This window comes from Sylvia atricapilla, chromosome 11, assembly GCF_009819655.1.
Source record: "Sylvia atricapilla isolate bSylAtr1 chromosome 11, bSylAtr1.pri, whole genome shotgun sequence".
In the NCBI taxonomy this organism is placed as follows: domain Eukaryota; kingdom Metazoa; phylum Chordata; class Aves; order Passeriformes; family Sylviidae; genus Sylvia; species Sylvia atricapilla.
Window position 1 is genome coordinate 16,128,882 of NC_089150.1, and position 21,257 is coordinate 16,150,138.

A 21,257-nucleotide genomic window follows, 5' to 3' on the forward strand; every position below is an offset into this window, starting at 1 on the left:
AACAAGTGACCTGTCAGGGCAGCTCTGCCAACCAAGCCAGTAGCTCATCAAACTACTCTTCTCAGCAAAACTGGCATTATTACATGAAAGGCATAAAGTAGATAATAATATTGTCCAAAATGATGGACATTAAATGTCATCTCACTCAACAATTCCTTGGCTATAATAGGGAGTTATAAGTCTTTCCTTTAATCCATAAAGAAGATTATGAGAACTGGGATGGATTCAGGAGGTATGATGTCCTAGGTCATACAAAAGAGAGAAAGTAAGGGGATTTTACTGTTTTTAATAGGTAAAATCCCTTTCCAGCTGAGATTTTCTGATCTTGCCTCCACATTATTTGCAATGTGTAGAAATCTGATTTAAGGGGGTAAGAACAAGCACAGCACAAAAAACACCTCATTCTATAACATATCTCATGACTTCTGCTTCCCAAATCCACAGCCTCATCTGATCAGAAAGTAAAGACCTTGTTATATCACGTTTGATTTTGTGAAAGTCAATATTCTCAGCAGAGAGTGGGATAAAAAGCACCAGCTCATCCCCACACTCTCACTAGACCTCTCAAAGTGACAGGCTCCATCTCACTCACCAACAAACCAGCCCCTGTGCATTTGGTATTATGGAAAGTTACCAACACTCCAATAATTTCTTAATTCCTAGCTTTAAAATTCCCCAACTAACCATTTCACTAATTGTGTGGTCTGAGGGCCAAAAGACATAATGCTTCCCCTTGGTTTTGCTTTTACTTCCATGTCTGCACCTAATAGTGTTGTTGAATGTGGTTACTGACACAGGAACTTTATCTCAGAAAACTATAGTTTGAAAGCACAGTTGTGTTTTTCATGTTCTTCCCTCCTCTAGGGATGGATTTCTGTGGAGAGCAGAACAGAAAACTGTTCATTTTGTCACTCAAAAAGGTTAGGGCCAACGGAGAACTTATGACACTCGAGTAAAGACATTAATTTCTCTGAAATCTGGGTTTGGTTCTATGTTTGTGTATGTGTCCCTCAGGTGGGGCTAATTTCTATCACTTCTTACTGTATTAGGAGTTTTCAGTCTTTTCCTGCTCATATTTTGATAGCAAGCAGCTGCATTATCACAAAAAGTATCTCTCCAAAGAGATACAGGGTAGAAAAGAGGACAAAAGATATCTAAAAGATAATACTGGCACACAAATATCTCCTCTAGGAATCCTGAGGCACAGGACTTCAGCAGAAATGACAGGAAAAGTCTTCCTTTCCCCTATTAAGAACATGAAGTTTCAAATGTTTTGTTGCAGCTACTTTGGAACAAAAGGAGAGGTAAGAGCAAGAGAGAAATTCTCTCACCCAGACTTAAGCTGTCAGAATGGAAATGAAGAGAAGAAATCAAAGAGAAAATACTCTGTGATAACATCATATGACTCACAAGCCTTAACAAACTGCCTTCAGAAATACTGTTAGGCAGAGTAAAAGCTCCCTTGTCTTCTTCTTTTCCATTTACGCATCCCAAGATTTGCTGTGAAAGGAAACACCGATATTTTCCTCCAAATCTTTAGGGAGAAACAGTTTCATGTTTTTGCAGCTGCACTTGCCAGAACGCTGTTCCCACCAGTCCCTTGGCTCTTTCCTCAAATGTCCCATAGTTCAGATTCCTTCAAGGGTAACTGTCAAATCCTCATATTAGTCCCCAGGACACAGAGACATAATCCCTGTCTTAAAAGACTTCAAATGATTTCCCCATTTTGCAGTTGGTTATAGCTTCTTCTGTATAGCTGTATAGCTCCTTCTATACAGCACTGCCAAAAAATCCCAACACAGCACAGTGACCAAGCCAAAAACATGAAGTTTTTTCTGTGTTTTTCTGTTTGTTTGTTTTCTATTTCAGGACACAGAAGCTGTCAAAGCCATACACAATCTGTTCAAAGCAGCAGTTGGGCACACATGCCTGAAATTTAGAAGCTGCTCACCTGGATCTGTGTTGGGGGTTTTTAGAAGTTCCTTCACAAAGCCCAGAGCATCAGAACAAGCACCTGAGAACACTTTGCTTTGCTCTCCTTGGCAATGTTAACATGTCTCTCCTGTCAGGGCTCACAGAACAGAAGACTGAACCTCACTGAAGAGAGACAAAGCAGCCCCCTAGGCCAGGTCTCTCCCCCGTGTTTTTTCCTTGACTCTGCCCACATAAGCAATCAAATCCAGTAAAAGGTTAAGAATAGGAATATAATGGATAGAATTTCAGGGTGGGAGTAGGATTGTTACAAGATGACAGCAAGTAAGACACATTTTGGTTCTTTCCTCTTGTAGCTACTCCAAAAATTAAAGGACTGTGAAAAAATAACTACTACCACTGTACATGAAGCTAACTCGTGTTAATCTATAATGCCTGCCTCACAACACACTTGTACTTGTACAGACATGCTGACATCTAAAAATGACTTGTTTACCGTGCTGACCTACATTGTATCTAGGTTTGTGAAAAGTAATTAGTATTTTTCAGCAATTAGGACCACACACAATGATGCTATCCAAAGAACAATAATGTTCAGCACAGGTCTATTCTGTTGGAAATAAAAAACAGTTAAAAGCACTCAGCCTCCAGATCTTGCTGTAGTCTTTGGAAACCCACTGGCTAACACCTGCCTCAGAAGTCAAAATTTAAAAATCAAAGCAGCCTTGTGTGCCTCTGCAGCATTGACCTGCGCGTGGATGTGGTTCAGTAACACAGTGCACGGGATGTGCCGGCAGCCCCAAAGCAGGAATCCTGCTCCCGAGGCTGAGAACTTCCCTCAGTGCCCGTCACAGGTACTGCAACCAAAATAGTGCACTCAGTATTTATAGCCCCACAGGGCACTCCAGAGGGTTTAGTCATCAGTGTGTGACGATGGACACACCTCTCAAGGGCTAAAATTGAAAACCTGTTCCGGACTCCTGACCCAGATCTGGTGAGTGATGTACCTACTCTCCACATCTTATTAGCTCCAGGTTTCCCTGCAGTTATTTACCCAGTGACATCTGAGCGCTCCTCAACGACATGCCTGGAGCAGAGCTAATGATTCTATGATTAATCCGCATAACCCTTCACTTGAAACAACTCTTGACAAGAGCAGTTAACAAAACTGTTTTCCTAGCTCCTCCAACACAGCAAGTCACGCAAAATAAATTCTTAAGAGGCAGTAAGGCAAGATCATTTGAGCCCTTTGTATCACTTAGTTCCAAGTGTATGTATATTCATCCAGCCAAAACAGCAGAATAGGCTTTTGCTTTCTTCAAAAAGAAAGTGAAACAAGCAAATGGTCTTTGCTTTAAATAAATGGCAGCAGGTGACATACCTGGCAAAATGTACCAAAATTAAACTTCAACTGGTAATGGTGCCTGAGTTTTATACATGGAATAATTTACCAAATGGAATCATTATATACATATATATACATATATGGAATTATTTACCAAACCAGGTTTTAGCAGAATTAAAAGGCTTAAAAAAAATAAAACCACAAATCCCACCTGGTGGAATCCCTCAACTCATTTTTAAGCTTTTCCATAAAACTCATGTGGCACTTTTCAGCTTGTTGTCACCAGAGACTGCATTCATCTGAGCTTTTCACTGTTCTTTGAAAGGGTACACCAAGATAAGATTTGCAAGAAATCACAGCTGGTGTGTTCACAAATGAACAGCCAAATCACATATAAAGAGAAAGATTTCTTTTAATGCCCTGCATGAGTTTTATTTCCTTCTTTGTTAGGGAAAAACACAGATCTCAGCTTTTGTAAAAGTGTATACACCATGCCTAAAAGTATGGACGATTGAGAGAGAGCTGGGACTACTGATCCGTGGTCAGAATTAATTTTTTACTGTGTGCTACAAATCTTTATACATCATTTTTACTACAATGATTAGACAGATAAACTTATACATTTTATACTTACACATCTTACAACATCTCTTGCTTGCAGAGATTGATTCAATCTTCTTTTCCTGTTGCCAATCTTGATCCAATCTTCTTGCAATTTTCAAAGCTCTGTTCTTGCCAAGGCATCTTGGTTATCAAACTGGCTGTGCTAATTAAATCCACAGTACCCTCTGTCCTATGTCCACAGAAAAGGCATGGTATCAGAAACACCACTGCTTAGCTGCAATTAACTGTGATTTCCACTGTCCAAAATCATCCTGAGGATAAGTGCTCCACATCCTGTTTTGATTGCCTTGCCTGCTTCTGTTTCTGTGCCCATGGATAAAGAACACTAAAGAGCAGCATGGGGATAAGCAGGAAAAATCCAAAACAAATTACAAATAAGAAGAGTCATCACCTATTTCCCTAGAATATTCTCATTTTTCTTTTGCTTCTCATGATGTAGAGAAAGATTAAAGTAGAACTAAAGAAAGCAGCATGTAATTTGCAGACACTGTATTAGCAAAAAACCTTATTTCTAAGCAGTTCTTTCCCCAAGCACTACTTGTACACAGTGGTACTGCAGAACAGTTTTAAACCATGATGGTAGAATGGAAAAGCACACAATGTAACTCAGGATTGCCCCCAAACCTCTTGGTTATTTCCTAGGCGCTGCTTTCTTCAAGAGTATCAGAAGTCCCCAAGATAAAGATGTAGGACAGGGTGATAAAACACTAGAAAGGCACATATTTGGTATACTAAATACATTTTCTGGCAACTCACCTCAAATGGAAAGAGAAACAGAATAAGAATATAAATGGGCAAAGCCCACTCCCTTCTGGTTCTGATTTTATTTCTAAATGGCTAAACTGCTTAACTATGTGAATTTGTATTTTTACTGCTGACAGCTTAAGCTGACATCACTAACAAGGAAGGCTTAAGAATCCACTTTCAGGTATTTATTTTCATAAATTATTTAGCCAGAAGGTTGTTGCACTGAATTTGCAACTGTGCAGAAAGATCCAGGCAATATTTAATCCTCTTCTGGCCTGCACACACCAAAATGCATTCTATAAAAATTGATTAATATTTAACCAAGTGTCTTCTTGCTACTTAATTCAGATACACACATTTAAATTCTAGTTGCTGTTCAAGAAAACTGAATTTTTATTCAGCAATGAACTCTCTTTGAACTCACAATGTCCAGAAAGTTTTTCTGGCCATTGCTCCTCAGAGTAGTGTCAAAAGGGCACAGACTTAAAGAATCTTTTCCCACAAGGTGTGTCCCTTCCCGGGCTGTCATCTGACAGACACATGAAAAACACCCAGTGACCACAGAAGAGAATAGCTTAAGGGACAAAGGTGACAGCTGTACAAACATATTTTCAATGCCAGGTTTATGCAGGGCAGTGAAATGCTTGGTTCTTAACCTTCTGATACCATGATATATAAAGTCTCCCCAAATGTTTCCAAGAAAAACCAAAGGCATAGAGGTCCAAAATGTGACTTCACAGAAAAATCAAACATCTCGTAAAATGAACAAGCCACATTCTGCCTGTGGCAAATTTCACAGAAACCTCCTGACACTGCCTAAAAGGCTAGTTTGGTTTTGCTTTCTGACTTTCTACCTCTTGGCTCTTGCTTGCAAAGGCTCGGGCAGATCTCAGTTTTAGCCTTCAAATTACAAAGTGTCCATGGAGTGTTTGACACGGCTCCAGGACAGCGATGTCACACAGGCTGCCCCGAGCCGCACAACGTCCTGGCACTGTCCTCTGCCAGGACACCAGGACACAGCCTGCCACTCCCCTCCTACAGGGACTCAGAGCAGAGAGAAAAGAACAAAGATGTAACCTAGAAGGGTGAAGCTTTGCCTGGTGTACAAGGGAAAATCAATTCATTACAAAAACAGGAAGGAATTAATTTAGTGCTCAAATGGGGACTCCCTTTAGTACCTGGCACCTCGAATAACAAAGAAGTAGCTGAGGAGTTAGAACCAGGTGAAGCCAAAAAAGACCCTGATTTTCTTGTCTATCAATGACGTGTGTTAACATTTGGCCTACAGCAAAATTATTTTGGAAGCAAATTGCTTAAAAAGGTCTGCAAGTAAGAGGAGGGATTTTTCACCCATCTGAATAAAAAGTAACATAATCCTCATTTACTTATTTTACCTTAAAGAGCTCCAGGTTGTCTGTGAACTTGACTACAGAAAAAGAAATGGAGCAAAAACTCCTGCTGCCTTCCACTGAAGCCAGTCCAGGACAATTCATGGGTATTCAGCCAGTTTTACTGAGGCTGATACAGACAAGAAGAATATACAGCACAGGACCACGATTCTGTGGCTATACTACTGGGTTTTCCTGATGTTGTTTTAACCAGTGCAATTAATTTAATGTGGAAAAACATGAAGATTTGAAGAGAAAACAAGGTACACAGCTATTGGGGGCTTAGGTTTCTTTCTTTTTTACTCATCTTATAGAATTTTTCCCATAAGTTGCTAGGAAACTAACTACTGGGTACTTACGGATACTTAACCAAAAAAAAAGAAGTAGCCTGAGTGAGGAGAGGAGCGTAGCATCCGGCTACACTTTTTCTTTGGGAGTTTCTCTTGGAGGGGGAAGATACTGAGAGTTTTGGGGGCAGGTAAAAGGCAGGGCTGGGGGCAGCTGCTGCCTCTCGCTCTCAGCATCAGAAGGAGCAAGGTCAAGCTGTTGCTGACTGCGGAGAGAATTCCCTGTCACCACTGGAGTCCAGTCCTAGGGCCCCACCGCCGTCTGCTCGTGTGCCCAGGCATCCTGAGCTCGCCTTTTCCTGCCCCGCTGGGGCTGGGCTGCCGCTGCTCCGGGGCTTTGCTGCTCTGTGTCCCCGCAGCCCCTGTCCCGCCGGGACCTGCTGCAGCTCCATCTGCCACCGGAGCTCCTGATACACCTCATCTCCCAGCCCGGGATTGCTGCTCATCCCTGCTGCCAGCTAACCCTGCAGAGCTCCTGATACACCTCATCCCCCAGCCCGGGATTGCTGCTCATCCCTGCTGCCAGCTAACCCTGCAGAGCTCCTGATACACCTCATCCCTGCTGCCAGCTAACCCTGCAGAGCCTCTGATACACCTCATCCCTGTCCTTCCAGCTAACCCTGCAGAGCTCCTGATACACCTCATCCCCCCAGGATTCCTGCTCATCCCTGCCCTTCCAGCCTGGTGCTCCTCAGAGTCCTGCAGGGCCACTGGGATCAGACTGCCCCGGGGCTTGGGAAGCAAAGCCTCTCCTCCATCCCTTCCCATCTCGGCCGAGAAGGCCGTCACAACGTTCCTGGTTCTGTTTTGTTGTTAATGCCACAGTTATTGTTGTTTGTCTTGTTACAGATACCAGTAAAGAACTGTTATTCCTACCCCTCATATCCCTGCCTGAGAGCCCCTTAATTTCAAAATTATAATAATTTGGAGGGAGAGGGTTTACATTTTCCATTTCAAGAGAGTCTCCTGCGTTCCCTATCTTATAAATACAGATTATATTGCTGGCTTTTTGCAAGTCTGCACCTAGCAGATACCTGTCTTTCAAACCGAGAAAAGAGCTGAGCTGGTTGGGAATTCTTTGATGAAATATCAAATAAGACTTTTAACCTGATGTGGGAAAAATCTCCTCTGATGGCATTGGTGCCACTTTGCTGGCCACTAGTGAGGGTCACTGCAGCACCACTGGGGTAACAGCAGCCTGAATCAGCAGTGCCATGGAAAGACATTTTCTTGTACAGTGAAAAGGAAGTGAAGAGCAGGAAGAAATCTCACAGAGACCCAAGAAGTCTGAATAGCAAAGTTGCTGGGACTGTGCCAGCTTTTGTTCAGGCACAAGGACATGGCTGCAATGAGCATGGCCAGAGCACTCTGGACACAATGAGAAATGATGCAGGTATGAAGCTGCTGCCCAGGGTGAGCATCCACCTGCACAATTTGTTCCTCACCTCAGGTCAGGTCTCTGAATATTCCTCATTTCAGAATGTGCTCCATTAAATATGGCATGACTGTTTCTCAGGTGAGAGGAAGCTTTTAGGTTTGCAAGGTTTAACATTTGGCAAATCTTCCAGATTTCTCAGCTGAAGGAATAAACAAAATGCAAACTACAACTTACCAGATACTAACAGGTGTTTTCCTGTAGTTGTCACATTGCTTGCATTGCTCCTGAGTCACAGTATGAAAATCCCTTACCAGAAGAATCAGGTCAATGGGAGTATCCACATGAAACCAGGAACGTTAAAAAGAAAACAAACAAAAAAATTTACACCTGAGTCAGCATTAACCAGACTGAATCATTCACTGTCAGACAAACAAGGAAGTTAGGAAACTCTCTCTGACAGGTATTTTGTTTGGGAATTTCCTCTTTCATATAACTTGAGATATTTTAAATTAGTTTTTGTTGCAGAAGCTGATTAAAAGAACAATGATGGGAAATCAAATATTCATCAAAATTAAGTATTATATTAATAGCATTAAATGACAGTGTCCTCTAAATCCAGTCTCTTGACTGTTGACACACAGAGTGATAAATTTCTTTCACAATTATTTATTTGATACATAGCAATGTATTTATGAACACAGATGGCTAGGACATTTGCCCAGTATGTACATTATGATATTATTTGTGTGTTCACATTAATGCACTCTCAAGTTTTTGGAAATTACAAAAAAACCCCCTTATTCTGCTGATAAAACTTACATCCAAATAATATAAATTTAACTACTCAAGGTATATTGACTTGCACCTTAAAAGGTTTTCAATACACTTTGAGGAAGCCAGGGGGGTCTGTTCCACTCCTGGTGTAGAGGACAGCTCATGGCCCTTGTAGCAGAAAAAATATTGTTGTAAAGAAATACTGAAGCTGGCAACAGAAGGATTCACCCCAGTGAAACCACAAGACAGGAGAATCAGGACAGTAACACTACTCAGTTATCTGTGAGGAATGCTGGTATATTGCATTATTTTTTTCCTATTTACTGTGAAACCATCAGAGGACTCTAATCCCCATTGCCATAAATGTGTCTTTGCTTTAGTTGATGCTCACACTTGTGACCATCCTCTACATATTAGACTAAAATACATGTTTTTTTCTTCACTCAGTGGTTCGTCCCTCTGGCTCAGCACTCCACCTCTTTACTGCCATAGTGGTTTTTAAAAGCAGTTGCTCTGCATTGTCAAAATCAAAGGATGCAACTGTCATAACATCACTAAAACTCCACCATCACCTTCAGCCTCTTAAATCACATTTTGGTCTCTGGTCCACTGCACTGTACAGAACTGTACCTCTACTTTCCTACATTAGGAAACTTCCCTTTGGTCATGACATCTAGCTACTAAGTTTTTAAGGCAATAATTAAAAGTAATTTTTAATGCCACTGAGTTATTTTCATTAAAATTAAATATTTCTAATCAAATACATTAATCCCACTTGAATAAGGGTGTCCATGCACTGGAACAGAAGAAAATACAAAACCTTCATGGCAATTTAGCCAGATGGAATATAGAAAATATAGTTATTAATTTTAATATGACTGAAGTTCACAGAGCATTCCTGCCAACACTCAACAGTGAAGGGAAAGAATAAATAATTTCCCTACTGACTTCTGCTTCAATAGGATACAGAAACCAGATGAAAACATTGCTTTTTATAATCACTGGGCTAATGAAATATTTCTGGCAGACTCTGTAGCAAGTGAAGGACTATAAATGAATATTTTAGTCTTCTTTGAAAAGTGTATGAGTGAAAAAAAATGAGATTTTTCGTGACTCACTAGATATTTGTGTAACATTAAGTAAATTTCGTCTAGGCAACACTTAGGAAAGCTTTTGTTATTCCAAACCTTTACCTTTTAAATAGAAGTATGAGAAATATCCATCATTCAATTTATTCTTGAAGAATCCTAGAGCTGCACTTCCAGTACTAAGGAGTCTAAAGTAAGCACATGGACAAATCATAGGTAATGAAAAAATAATCTTAGATCCTTTTGAAAGCCTTTCCATGTAAAAGACCAAATGATTTGCATTAGTGATGTCCAAGGCTATGATGTTACTGCAGAATATTCTGAGTTCTAAAATTTTTGCCCCTGAAACAAATTACTTCCTTGCCTGGAAGAAGTATTTCAAATATTCAGCCAGCAAAATCCATTAAAGAAGGGCCATAAAGGTACTCAGATACTTCTGGCTTGAGATGGATTTTCTCTGCCCTGGTCTGTAGATTTATCCCAATTCTCTCTCTACACCATTAGGAAAATATTGATGCAAATTTCTCACTTTCCTCCCTCACCCATTATGGTCAATCATCAGTTTTCTTGTCAAAGGGCATCTCTCCATTTTTATTTGTGTGAGCCTCTCCTAAAGAGATTTTCATCTCCAATTCCAGAAGCTTTAATATTAATATGCCCGCTCCGTGCCATTCATTATCTTCATAACTCAGCCACACATTCTACTTTCCTGCCCCCTTACACTTGTCACATCTTTCAAAGTCACAGCATTTCAATTTACACAAGACTGGGTGGAAAGGGCTCCTCTCAGGCACGACTACAGGAAAGACCAAAAACAGCCACAGATTTTTTTTTCCTCCCAAAAACTTAGGTGTGAAATCCATACGATTGCAAGAGAATGCCACAAAAACTTTCTAGCAAACACATCTGCAGGATAAAAGTTGAGGCAAACACACTCCAAAGATTCAGAAAATAAAGAACTCTCTGCTTTTCATACTTCTTTTAGATAATTTAGTTTTAGTCTTGGTTTCTAATAATTTGAACGATAAAAATATCATCTGTGATGTTATGACTGTTTCAAGCAGAACTTTCAGTCATTTGGCAAGAGCCAAATACCACAGGGAAAAATCACACAATAAAAATTTGACCTGCCACACATCTGTTAAGGCTCACTAAGTTTGAATGTAACATCATTAAACATTCTGATTTTTTTCCCTTTGCTATTTCAAATGTATTTCTTCTGTTACAGTGAGGCACAAACAGAAGAAGAAAGTTTCCCAACCACTCATGTGGAGCCTAAGTGTACTCTGCAAAGAACATAATAGGATTAGGAAAACAGTAGCATTTCTTGTTAAATAGGGAGCAAGGAGACTGTTTATGAGGTTTGGGGGTTACTTGATCTATTCAGGAAAGCATCTTAGCCAGCAGCAGCTGATCACAAGTGGAAGGCCTGAGGCACAAGGGCACATAAAACATGCCCTGAGCACAAGAAGGAGCAATTCATTCCTTTCATCTCTTCTGTGCTCTACTCTAAGAGGAGATTAATATTCCAACAACTTTTGCAAACTGACTAAAGGAAAATATTTAATCCTATTCTCCAAAACTCTACTCAATAACTAAGGAAAAAAAAAACCAGTAACAGAATCATCAAGTTTGGTAAAGAACACAGAACAAGGAAAGGAAGCACAATAATATGGATGCAAAAGGATTTTCACATTTAAATGAGATTCAGCCTCATGAATCATTAACATTTCCATTTCACAAGGACAAGTAATCTCAAGACATCTATCTAACTGCTTTGATGTTCTTTAAATGGGCCATAAAGACAATTCCTTCTATTACATTTCTGCTGCCAAAGACAACCTTTGTGGCTGGTTTGGTTTTCTGTTTGGGGTTTAGTGTTTTGTTGTTTGGGTTTTTTTCCCCCCTGCAGTTATATTTTCAACAACTACACATAGCAGCTTTCCCTTCTCAGAAACAGTAGAATTTTAAGCCAAAATCAGCCTGTGAGACAAAGATAAGCATCTTCTTCATGATGGAAATCAATCTGATTTTGCAATTGATGATTTGCAAAGCTACAAGCCAAGTGATGAAACCCGACGCCCTGGACAAGCACCAGCTCCTGACAGAGTAAACAAACTTCAAGAGCCATGGAACTGAACTCTGCACTGCTTCCACTTGCCATCCAACTTCCTTGTGGATAAAAGCACCAAATGGATTGTAACATACGCCTGAGCACTGCTGATTTAGATAATTTTCTACCAAGCATCTAATTTTAGATGTTTCACTTATAATGCAAATAAGCAACAAAAGGAGGTCACTAACGTGACCTTTTGTCTAAAGACCATGTTTGCCTCTGCCAAGAACTTCATTCCTTCAGAGCCCCAGGGGACTCTCTGCATGAATGATTTTGCATCTGAAGCTCTTTACCTGTACTTCACCTATGCCTGAGCTAACAAAACACCAAAGCTCAGTAGGTTACTCTAGATTCCAACACTTGGAAGTGAAGTTTGCAGCTGAACTGGACAGTGGCAGAGTGCACTGTTGCTCTTTATCCTGGTTTTCCCCAGTGTGAAAGGGTTTCATTCCTCACTGAGGATGATGACCCTCAAAGCTAAACCTGAGCGCTGACTCTCAGCTCTTCACTTGAGTGCTCTGCAATGTTGTCAAAAATGGGTTTTAAGCACTGACACAGTAGTAGCATCCCTTCCTCAAAGGTGTGCTTTCCAAACTCAAACTCCTGTGTCATGTAGGTGCTGGATATCAAGCCTAGAAACCCTGGTATTTCAGGACCCCGCCTAACACTGTCTGAATTTCATCAGATTTTTTTTGGACAGTAAGCAGTCCAGGACATAGTTTGAAATTACCAAAGTTATAAGTGACAGATCATTTATTAGTCATAAGCTGAGGACAAAGCCACAGGAGTGCAGAGACCTGAGCTCCTTCCCCATTCTTGCACCGTACAGCACTTAACAAATTTCACTAATAAAAGCAGATTATAACAACTAAATATATGTAATCTCTTCAAAGAAAACATAATCAGAAAATATTAAATTATTTTATGTTATGTATACAAAGATCTCCCATATGTAGCAAGCTATTCTGAAAAGCAAGTTTATTGGAAAGCAGACACAGCACATCCTGCAAGCCTGGGCTCTATGGATGAACCCTTCCCAACAGCAGCAGCCTCAAACTGGAGCTATTTCAGCCATCACAGACCCCGGCATGGTCTCTTTATCATTGCAGTTCCTTCTGCTTGCCCTGGAGCTGAACTTCACCTATTAATATATAACATTAAGGGAAGATTTCCTCTGGAGACAGCAATGCACTTAAAACAATAGGTAGCTGTATTATTTTCATCTTACAGCAAAAGCAAGTGATTACATAACAGCTCTCCTGGTCTCCAAGCACCTCATCCTTTTCAGAGCACATTCCATTTCACTGGGATCACAGGAGAGAATTTCTCCCAAATCAGGCACAACAGTGGTACAAACCAACACCTTCCTCATCTGCAGCATTAAATAAAACACGAATCAGAATCTCAAAGAACAACGTGCTGCTTCTCTCAAGCATGTCCCGAAGTACCAAAAATTTCTACAGAGCATGGCAGAAATGTCATATGAAGACCAGCTGGTAAGAAACCAGCACAAGAATACCAGTTAAACTGCTACTCTGGTCAAATTAATTAACAGTCTTAATGATCCTACCGAAGTCAAAATGGTCAGGAAGGCATATTTAGACCTACTGGTTTTAGACTCCAGGGAAAATATTGTTTTACAGAGAAGACTGGGGCGTGATGTGGGTGTATTAGGCACAACCAGTCTTCGGGGGTAACAGTACAAGCCACTCTTCTCAACATTTGAGCTGCACCACTATTCTGTCACTGATGTGACACTCTCCCTACAATCCCAACCCCCCTCCTCAGCAATAAATGCTCAGATAAAAACTCCCACCACCTTCATCAAATGGGACCACTTCCTCATTACTGTGGTAACGGCACATTGAGACGGAGAATCAAGAAAAGATGAGCACAACCTTTTCAATCTATTCCCTGTCACAACTAAGAAAATCCTTTCTACCAGCTTTATGCCAGGAAGATGACAATTAAACTGCCCTGACAGCAGCCACACACATCAATCAGAATTGTCAAGCAAAACAAAGTGGTGCCCAGTTCAGAGCTGCACTGGCCTCAGGCAGGCAGCTTTCCTGCTTCTCTGGATCACAGAGAAACTTTCAGCACCTTGCAAAGTGAAACTTGAAACTGGGGAAATGATAGACTGTTTTAAACACCCACACCTGACAGTCATAACCATCATTCGTGCTCATTCACACGTACCTGGAAATAAGGCAGATTTTCAATAAATATCTCCATAAGATTGGGCTGCATCTGTGCTGCAGGATAATAAGTTCTTTAAAATAACAGTTTGAAGACTCTCTGCAAAATAGATTTATCCATCTACATTAGTTTCTCTTCACGATAATACTATATTGTAGATGTCACCTAAGTTTATCAGCTGTATTAACATTTACATTGCATATTTCAATATCACTGATTCATCCAGTTTCTCAGAAAAATGTACCTGCTACTGAAATCTGAGGAAAGACTTATAGCCCACATGATATTTCCAAGAGCTGAGCAACAGTTCTCTCACAAAAAACAAGACAAGCAAAATAAGCAAAATGATCTGGAATGACTCTTCATCACTCACAAGACAAGTTAAGACACAAAATTGTAATTGTACGTTGTCAAGTGAAAAAAAAAGTTTTATCCCAGAGTTTCTTTAGGGGTTTTTTGGGGGGGGTTGGGGAGTTGGTGTGGGGCTTTTTTGGTTGTGGTTTTTTTTGTTGGTTTTTTGTGTGGGGGGGTTTTTTTGTGTGTTTGTTTTGTTTTGCTGTGGGTTTAGAGTTTTGGGGGTGGGTTTTTTATACTTTTAAATGTTTTTATTTTCCTGATCTTCAATGAAGTATTTTTAGAACTGTCTTTTAATAAAGCTATAAAGAAGAAAGAAGAGCACATTTCCAGGCAACAAACCACTACCTGGGAGGACTCAATTTACTGAGTATTTTCAATTGCTTGAACCAAAATGCACAATTCATTTTGTCAAAACTAGAATTACTAGTATTAAAAAGGAGATTAGCATGATAATAATTATTCCTGATGCCAAAATAAGTGTCCCTCAACCCTCAATCTGCAGAGACATTTAAAAGCTGAAAGAGCTATCAGTCAGATTGCCCTGAGTAGAACAACATTGCACTAAAATTCCATTAATAATAGGAAATTTGTTCAAAGTTTCTGAACCAACTGTTATTCATTAAAACCAACCCTGCCCCTTTAATATGCCAATAACTTGGAATGTTTCCAGAATTTCTGCTTATCTATAATTGTAAAATAAACACAAAAGGAATTCTGAAAATCTCTAACACATCACCGCAGTTATTGGATACAACCAATGTGACTCCATCTCAAAAAGGATATGCAGCACTTCCTGCTCTGTGCAGACCCCATGTTCTGAATTAAAACACACAGGCTCAATGTTCTGGACAAATACAAATGTTTAAATGTGAACCACAAGTTCAACATCTAGAGACCACAAGGTAAACCAGAAATCCCAAGAGCTACAGGCAGTGGCTTAGGCATATACTTAGTCGCATGTTTTACAATAACGTGCCAATTTTTTTATGTCTTGGCATTTGCTGCACATTGCCAGTCTTTTGAATTAATGTGAATTCAAGTAGGTGGATATACAGTTCCAGGGAAATTCCATTATAACTTATCATAAATGAATCTTACCACCTACTATACCATCAAGTTTCTCTTGTGCCTACGGATTAGTTCACTCAAGTATTTAACTTGTTTCTTATTAAAGCATCTGAACTCTGAAATTGTACAGTTCCCAGAACTTGAAAGGCACTCACAAGGAACTCACTTAATAAAAATCAGTCATATTCTTGCACTTTTAGCTCACGATGACTGTACTCATGTGCTTCTATTTTTATTATATTCTGTCAGTTACTAATTATTTGTGATTCTTGCCTGATTAAATAAAGGACTGATAATCCAAATCCAAACTTTATGAAAAGTAATTTGATTTAAATATTACAGTATTAGAAAATATTAAAGACAACATGCATAAAGGATTGATTATACTAAAATAATTTTCCCCAGAGCACACACAATTTCTTCTCTGAATATCTTGATGTTTCATCTACAGTTTTGGCACAGAGGAAAAAAAGCCCGTCTTAGAAAAACTTCAAAAACAAAAACTCCAGAAACAAATGCAAAACCAAACCAACAGTGACAATCTGCATATGTTGATTAAAATTAAACTCACCCGGGCCTTGCTAGAGAGAACTCAGGATGGATTTCTTCATCCTGTTCAAAACAGTTCTCCCATTTTGGCACAAGCACAGATCTTTACTAACTGACTTCCAGATTAACACGGCAATGAAAATAACAAAAGCTTTTCTCAGCAGCCTTCATTTCTCCTGAAAAGCTCATCGGTGGAGGTTAAAGTAATGCAATGTGAAAAGGAGCCACACAAGTCCCTAGCCACTATTCTGGCAGTATCCATCAGAGGAACTCCCTAGCAGGAATTCAGGAGTTAAATATTTTGACTTTGACAGGAACATCTGTTTAAGCCATCTGCATATTTCCTTTGTGGCCATCTGTCCATCAGAAGCTGGGCTAAAACTAAAGATATTTTGTATATCAAGAAACACCTGTAAAAGGAGGAAAAAGAGTAAAAGGAAAAGACAAGGAAAAAAAGGAAAAGGAACACAAAAGCATCCAAATAGTTACAGAAGGAAGGTCCAACAGAAGGATATTCCCAAGAAGACAAAACCAGCAGGAAAAGTCTCAGAGGAGAAAATGAGAAAGTAAAGAAGAGATTAATCCAAGCTGGAATATTTGGACCAATGTGCAAACACAGCCAGTTGGAAGCACATGACCCTGCCTGGGGCAGACCCCAGGGCTTAAGTCTCCATTTATTTATTTTTTCCTGGAAACAAAATAGGTTTCAGCTCAGATTAGGGTGACATTAAAGCTTTTTGCTATGTTACTATAATTCCATAATTCTCTGCAATATCACAAGCCCACCAAAGAAGTCCTCAGCTTAAAAAGGTGAATTCTCGTTATATCCAATACAAGAATTCTGATTCAAGGAATAAAATTTTTTTCAATATGAGATACAAGGTGGATGTGAAAATTTTCTGATTTATTTTTTTTAATTCAAGATTTAAATGTTTCTGAAAGGGAAAAGCACATCAAAATCCTTTCTTCCTCCTATCTCCACCCACCTGGAGTCAGAACTCAGTTCATGAGAAACACAAGCTGGATCCTGAAAACATTTAGTATCTAAGACAAGTTTGGTGTTTACAGCTGGATGAATGAAATGCAGCAGTCAGCCCTTTGAGCACCTGAGAGACCCACACACAAGTGCATTTAATTTCAAAGAAAGCATTGCAGGGTATTTGAGAACATGTATGGCTCTACTTTAGCACTCACAAACATCAGACTAAAAACTCAGCTGTATTTGCAGGTGCTCAAAAGCAATGGACCAAAAGCAATTTAACCCTTTGAGCTGCACCTGTCACTGCAACCCAGTTTGATAAAATCATCATAGGTATGCTCTTTACTACATGCCACAACCATCACAACAGCTCCAGCTGCCAAAAAGAACAACTTTTACTGCCCTCCTTTTGTGTTGTCCATTTATCCCATGTCTCTCAAGCACAGAAATCCATTATTAGGTCAATGTTGCTCAATAAAGAGGCAGAAAATCGACCATATTTGTTTGGGGCTTGGATGTGTTGGTTTGTGGGGATTTTTTTTCCCTGGAATACCTTGCTGATATTTCAAGAGTAAAATCAGAGCCTGAAGCATTCCAGCAAGCATCAAAGCTGGCACAAGGTGCTCAGTGAGAACACGTAGGCAGGAACGAGGAGATGGGGGTGACATGACTCCCTGTTTCAGCAGCTGTGAGCTGCTAAGTCTGTCCCCCCTGTGCTAAGAACCATGCACAGATGGGTGGGCAGATATTTAGCAGTTTTTCACTTTGCTTCGAAGCCAAGTGATTAAGTCAGACTTTGGATGGTAAAGCACCCACAACAGAAAACAGCACCTACACAAGATAAGAATCACTTCACCTTCACCTCCTCCTCTGAGTTCTGCCATGCAGGAGGTGTGCACACAGAAAAATCTCTGCTCAGACTTTCTGTCTGGTCTCAAATAAGGTGAATGAAACTGGTATTATACATATTTATTATCAAATTATTCAAGTCAGTGTAGTTACAGAAATAAAACAGAGGGGATTGTTTCCACATGAGACATTCTCAGCATTTGCTTTAAGCAACAAACATTTTCTGTAGTTAATGCAAAACAAAACCATCCTCCATAGGGCAACTCAGAACAGGAATCTGAGTCAGGTGCTCTGATTTGCTGGTAGAAGAACCTTGCCTTCTGAAGAAGCCTAGGGGAGAACGATTTAAAATACCTGTATATTTAGGAAGTGTGATCCCACAAATTCTGAAAAGGAAATTGCAAAATTACCTTAGGTCTTTGCAATTCAGTGAGGTTTTTTCCTATATATATATAAAAACTAAAACAATACATCAAAATTTTGATCCCTGAAGGACAGTTGTAAATATATGGATTTGACACAGACACATCCCTAATTTAATTTTTTTCTTTTTAACCGCTACTGACACTTACTACTACTTCTAGAGTGTATTCTTCTACATTTAAACAAAGCCTGTGAAATCTTCACTCAACCTGAGTCTGCCCTACTGCTATAAAGGAGGAGATACAAAGGTATATTCTGCGGAGGAGGATATAAAATCATTAACGGAGAATAAACAACTGTTCTGAAGTCCTAAATTGCTCTGAAGTTTTTTCTGAACCTATACTTTTTCCTAAAAGCACGAGCAGGTAAAAAACTTATTTAACAAGACCAGGAATGACTTCCCCCTCTTCTATTCTGGGCCTACCTGGAAACAAAGTTTGGATAACCATAAGGGAACTATTATTTCTTCTCTCACTTCTTCCTCCTCCCAATGATTTATACCACTGCCATCCTCTGCATAAGCAGCTCATAAAAGCTTCCTCACAGCTCTAAACCTGCATAGAACACACTCTCCTATAAACAAAAGTGAAGAAACGTTAAAAGTAATTGCCTCCAAATAGAATCTTAAAAATTTTGGTGAGTAAAAGTAGTTGGAAACATGGCAAACCTGTCCCTCTAAAAGCTTTGTTCTAATCTTCGAGCAGCCAAAACCATTGGAAGAATGTGACCAATAAAGAAAAACAGCACCTATTTGTCCTTAGCAATAAAATTTACTGTACAGACAGCATGAGAAGGGAGCTAGTTAATATTTGAACATCTAAATTGTTCTTCCATTTACCTTTCTGTCACAAAAAACCCACAGGCATCTTTTTAATCATGAGAATGACATGAAGTGAATCATATTTAATATCGGCCTGACTAGAAGAAAAATTCTGTGGTGATCTAGGACACTAAGCCTACAAAAAGTTCCTATACATTCAGGTGTGTTGTAGATCATCCAGGCTTGAATGATCATTTACTCAGGTATGCTGTAAAACATAAAATATGTAAATCATTAACTATTCAATTATATATAATGATATGTAAATTCCAGGAGATTTAATTATACATCAAATAACAAGCTTACATAAATAAAAGGGAACACAGCCCAACTGACTTTAGCTGCATGTATTTAAAAATGGTTCAAAGACATTTAGGGTTAGATCAACACTAACCAGAAATCTGGGTTTGACCCCATAAACAGTTTCCAAGTGTAGTAGAGCAAGGCTGTGCACTAGAATTCAGCAGACACAAGCCCCCATACTGGCATCATGACCCAACAACTCTACAGCCTCTTTTGAACAGAATTTTAACTCCCTTAAAATTAGCTTTTTTTGACAAGAGACACAACAGGTTGCTGAGTAAAATGAATGTCCCAGTTGCAAAGAGGTGAAAATAGCTGAATTTACTCAAGAAGTATGTCTGGAATACTGGCTCTAGTATCTCTAACAGCAAACCCTCTCTTCAGACACATTTGCAAAGTAGCTCTGCTGCACACGGACTTTCCAACTCTGTTGACAGCAGCTTCAATTTATGTTTTTACAGTTAAGTCCTCAGGGAAATAATCAATTTTTAGCCTATTACTAAAAAGTGGAGTAAATATTCTCAGTCTCTTTATTATTTTACCAGATTTTAACAGCAACATCAAATCCTTCCTTCACCCTGCTACCCAGCAGCAGCAAACATGCTGAAGAAATGGGAGTTTGGCTCACCCATTATTTGGCAAGCCCAAGGCAGAGCTATTTCCCCCAAACACAATCTCTCACCCACATGCAGAGTGGGGACGAGAGCTGTGTTGACATCTCTCTCTCTCTCTGAAGTCTCTTGACTCAACATCTGTGTCACGACTCCAAACATCAACTTCACCAAACTCTCCCCTGGTGTTCACCAAACCTGTGACGTGCCTGGGGCAGGTGACCTCAGTCCTCCACCCTGCTCCTGTGCAAACACACACAGTCTGCAGTTTCATTATTGATGTTTGCTTTCATTTTAAAGGTTTACTAGGATTGATTTTGCACACGATCTTGTTTCACTGATACTGTGTTTGGCTTTTGATAGCAGCAGTGGCCGTAGCAATAAAAATAAATTCTACTAAATTACTTTCACAACATAATAATGATCTAAATAATATGTGCCCCAGTATGCGGGCAAGAAGATTGATTAAGATGGACAGCTTGAAAGACATGAATACAGCATTATTAATTATTACTTGAACAAGGGAAAAGATCCAAGCCTACAGCCCAGGCAGAAGTGAATACGTGAGAATTAAACGTTAGTGGTACTAGCTGCCAAAAGATGTTCATTTGCAGTGGTCAAACTGTGCTTTAAAATGATACAACTGACAAATGAAATTAGGATTCAAGTACTCCCCTATCCACACACCAGGTCACAACAGGACATATTTTATTTTCTGCAAAAAAGGCCTTGTTCTAGTAACAGCACAGGACTGCTCCATGTTATTGTTTGACGGTTTGATAGTATAGCTGGAGCATTTTAAGACAAAAAAAACCTCCCACGCACCAATACCACTGCAGTTTGCATTTTTCGATAACTATTTATACCGATGAAAGGAAAATCTTTAGTTAATAGTTTCTGACAATAATCTGTAAAAATCACAGTAGCCCTTTGCCCCAGGGATGGGGTGGGTGGTACATGTTCCACAGCTCTTGTTGCTGTGCCTGGCTTGTCTGGCTCCTTCACTGAGGGGACAGCAGGACAGAGCTGCTAAGATGGGGAAAAATCATGGCAGGGGCAGAGAGTGGAGAAGAGCCACCCTCAGCAGAGCAGCAGCCTCACCAGCAGCCCTTAATCTCCTCTTTTCATTCCTTAAAGGACACAGCAACTCTAGTCCCTGAAAATATCCACAAATGATATTTCCACAAGGGTTAAAACCAAAACAAAGCCTAGACACATTATCTTAACATCTTACCATCTTATCAGATAACAGAATCCGACAGAATTTCCTCAGCGTTGGGGCTCTTGATATCTGACACCCCTGAGACAGCACTCTTAAGCAGGAGCCACCTGTGTTGCCTCAGGTAGCTGAAGAGGTTCT

At 39.8% G+C, this 21,257-nt stretch overlaps 1 long non-coding RNA gene across 1 annotated transcript; it reads right to left on the reverse strand.

Moving 5' to 3' along the window:
- Positions 1-3,911: 3,911 nt before the first annotated feature.
- Positions 3,912-21,257, reverse strand: LOC136366171 (uncharacterized). The gene is made up of 3 exons (XR_010744480.1): positions 21,132-21,257; positions 7,986-8,067; positions 3,912-4,070 (listed from the first exon to the last, which is right to left on the reverse strand). It is a non-coding gene; the product is annotated as an uncharacterized lncRNA (long non-coding RNA).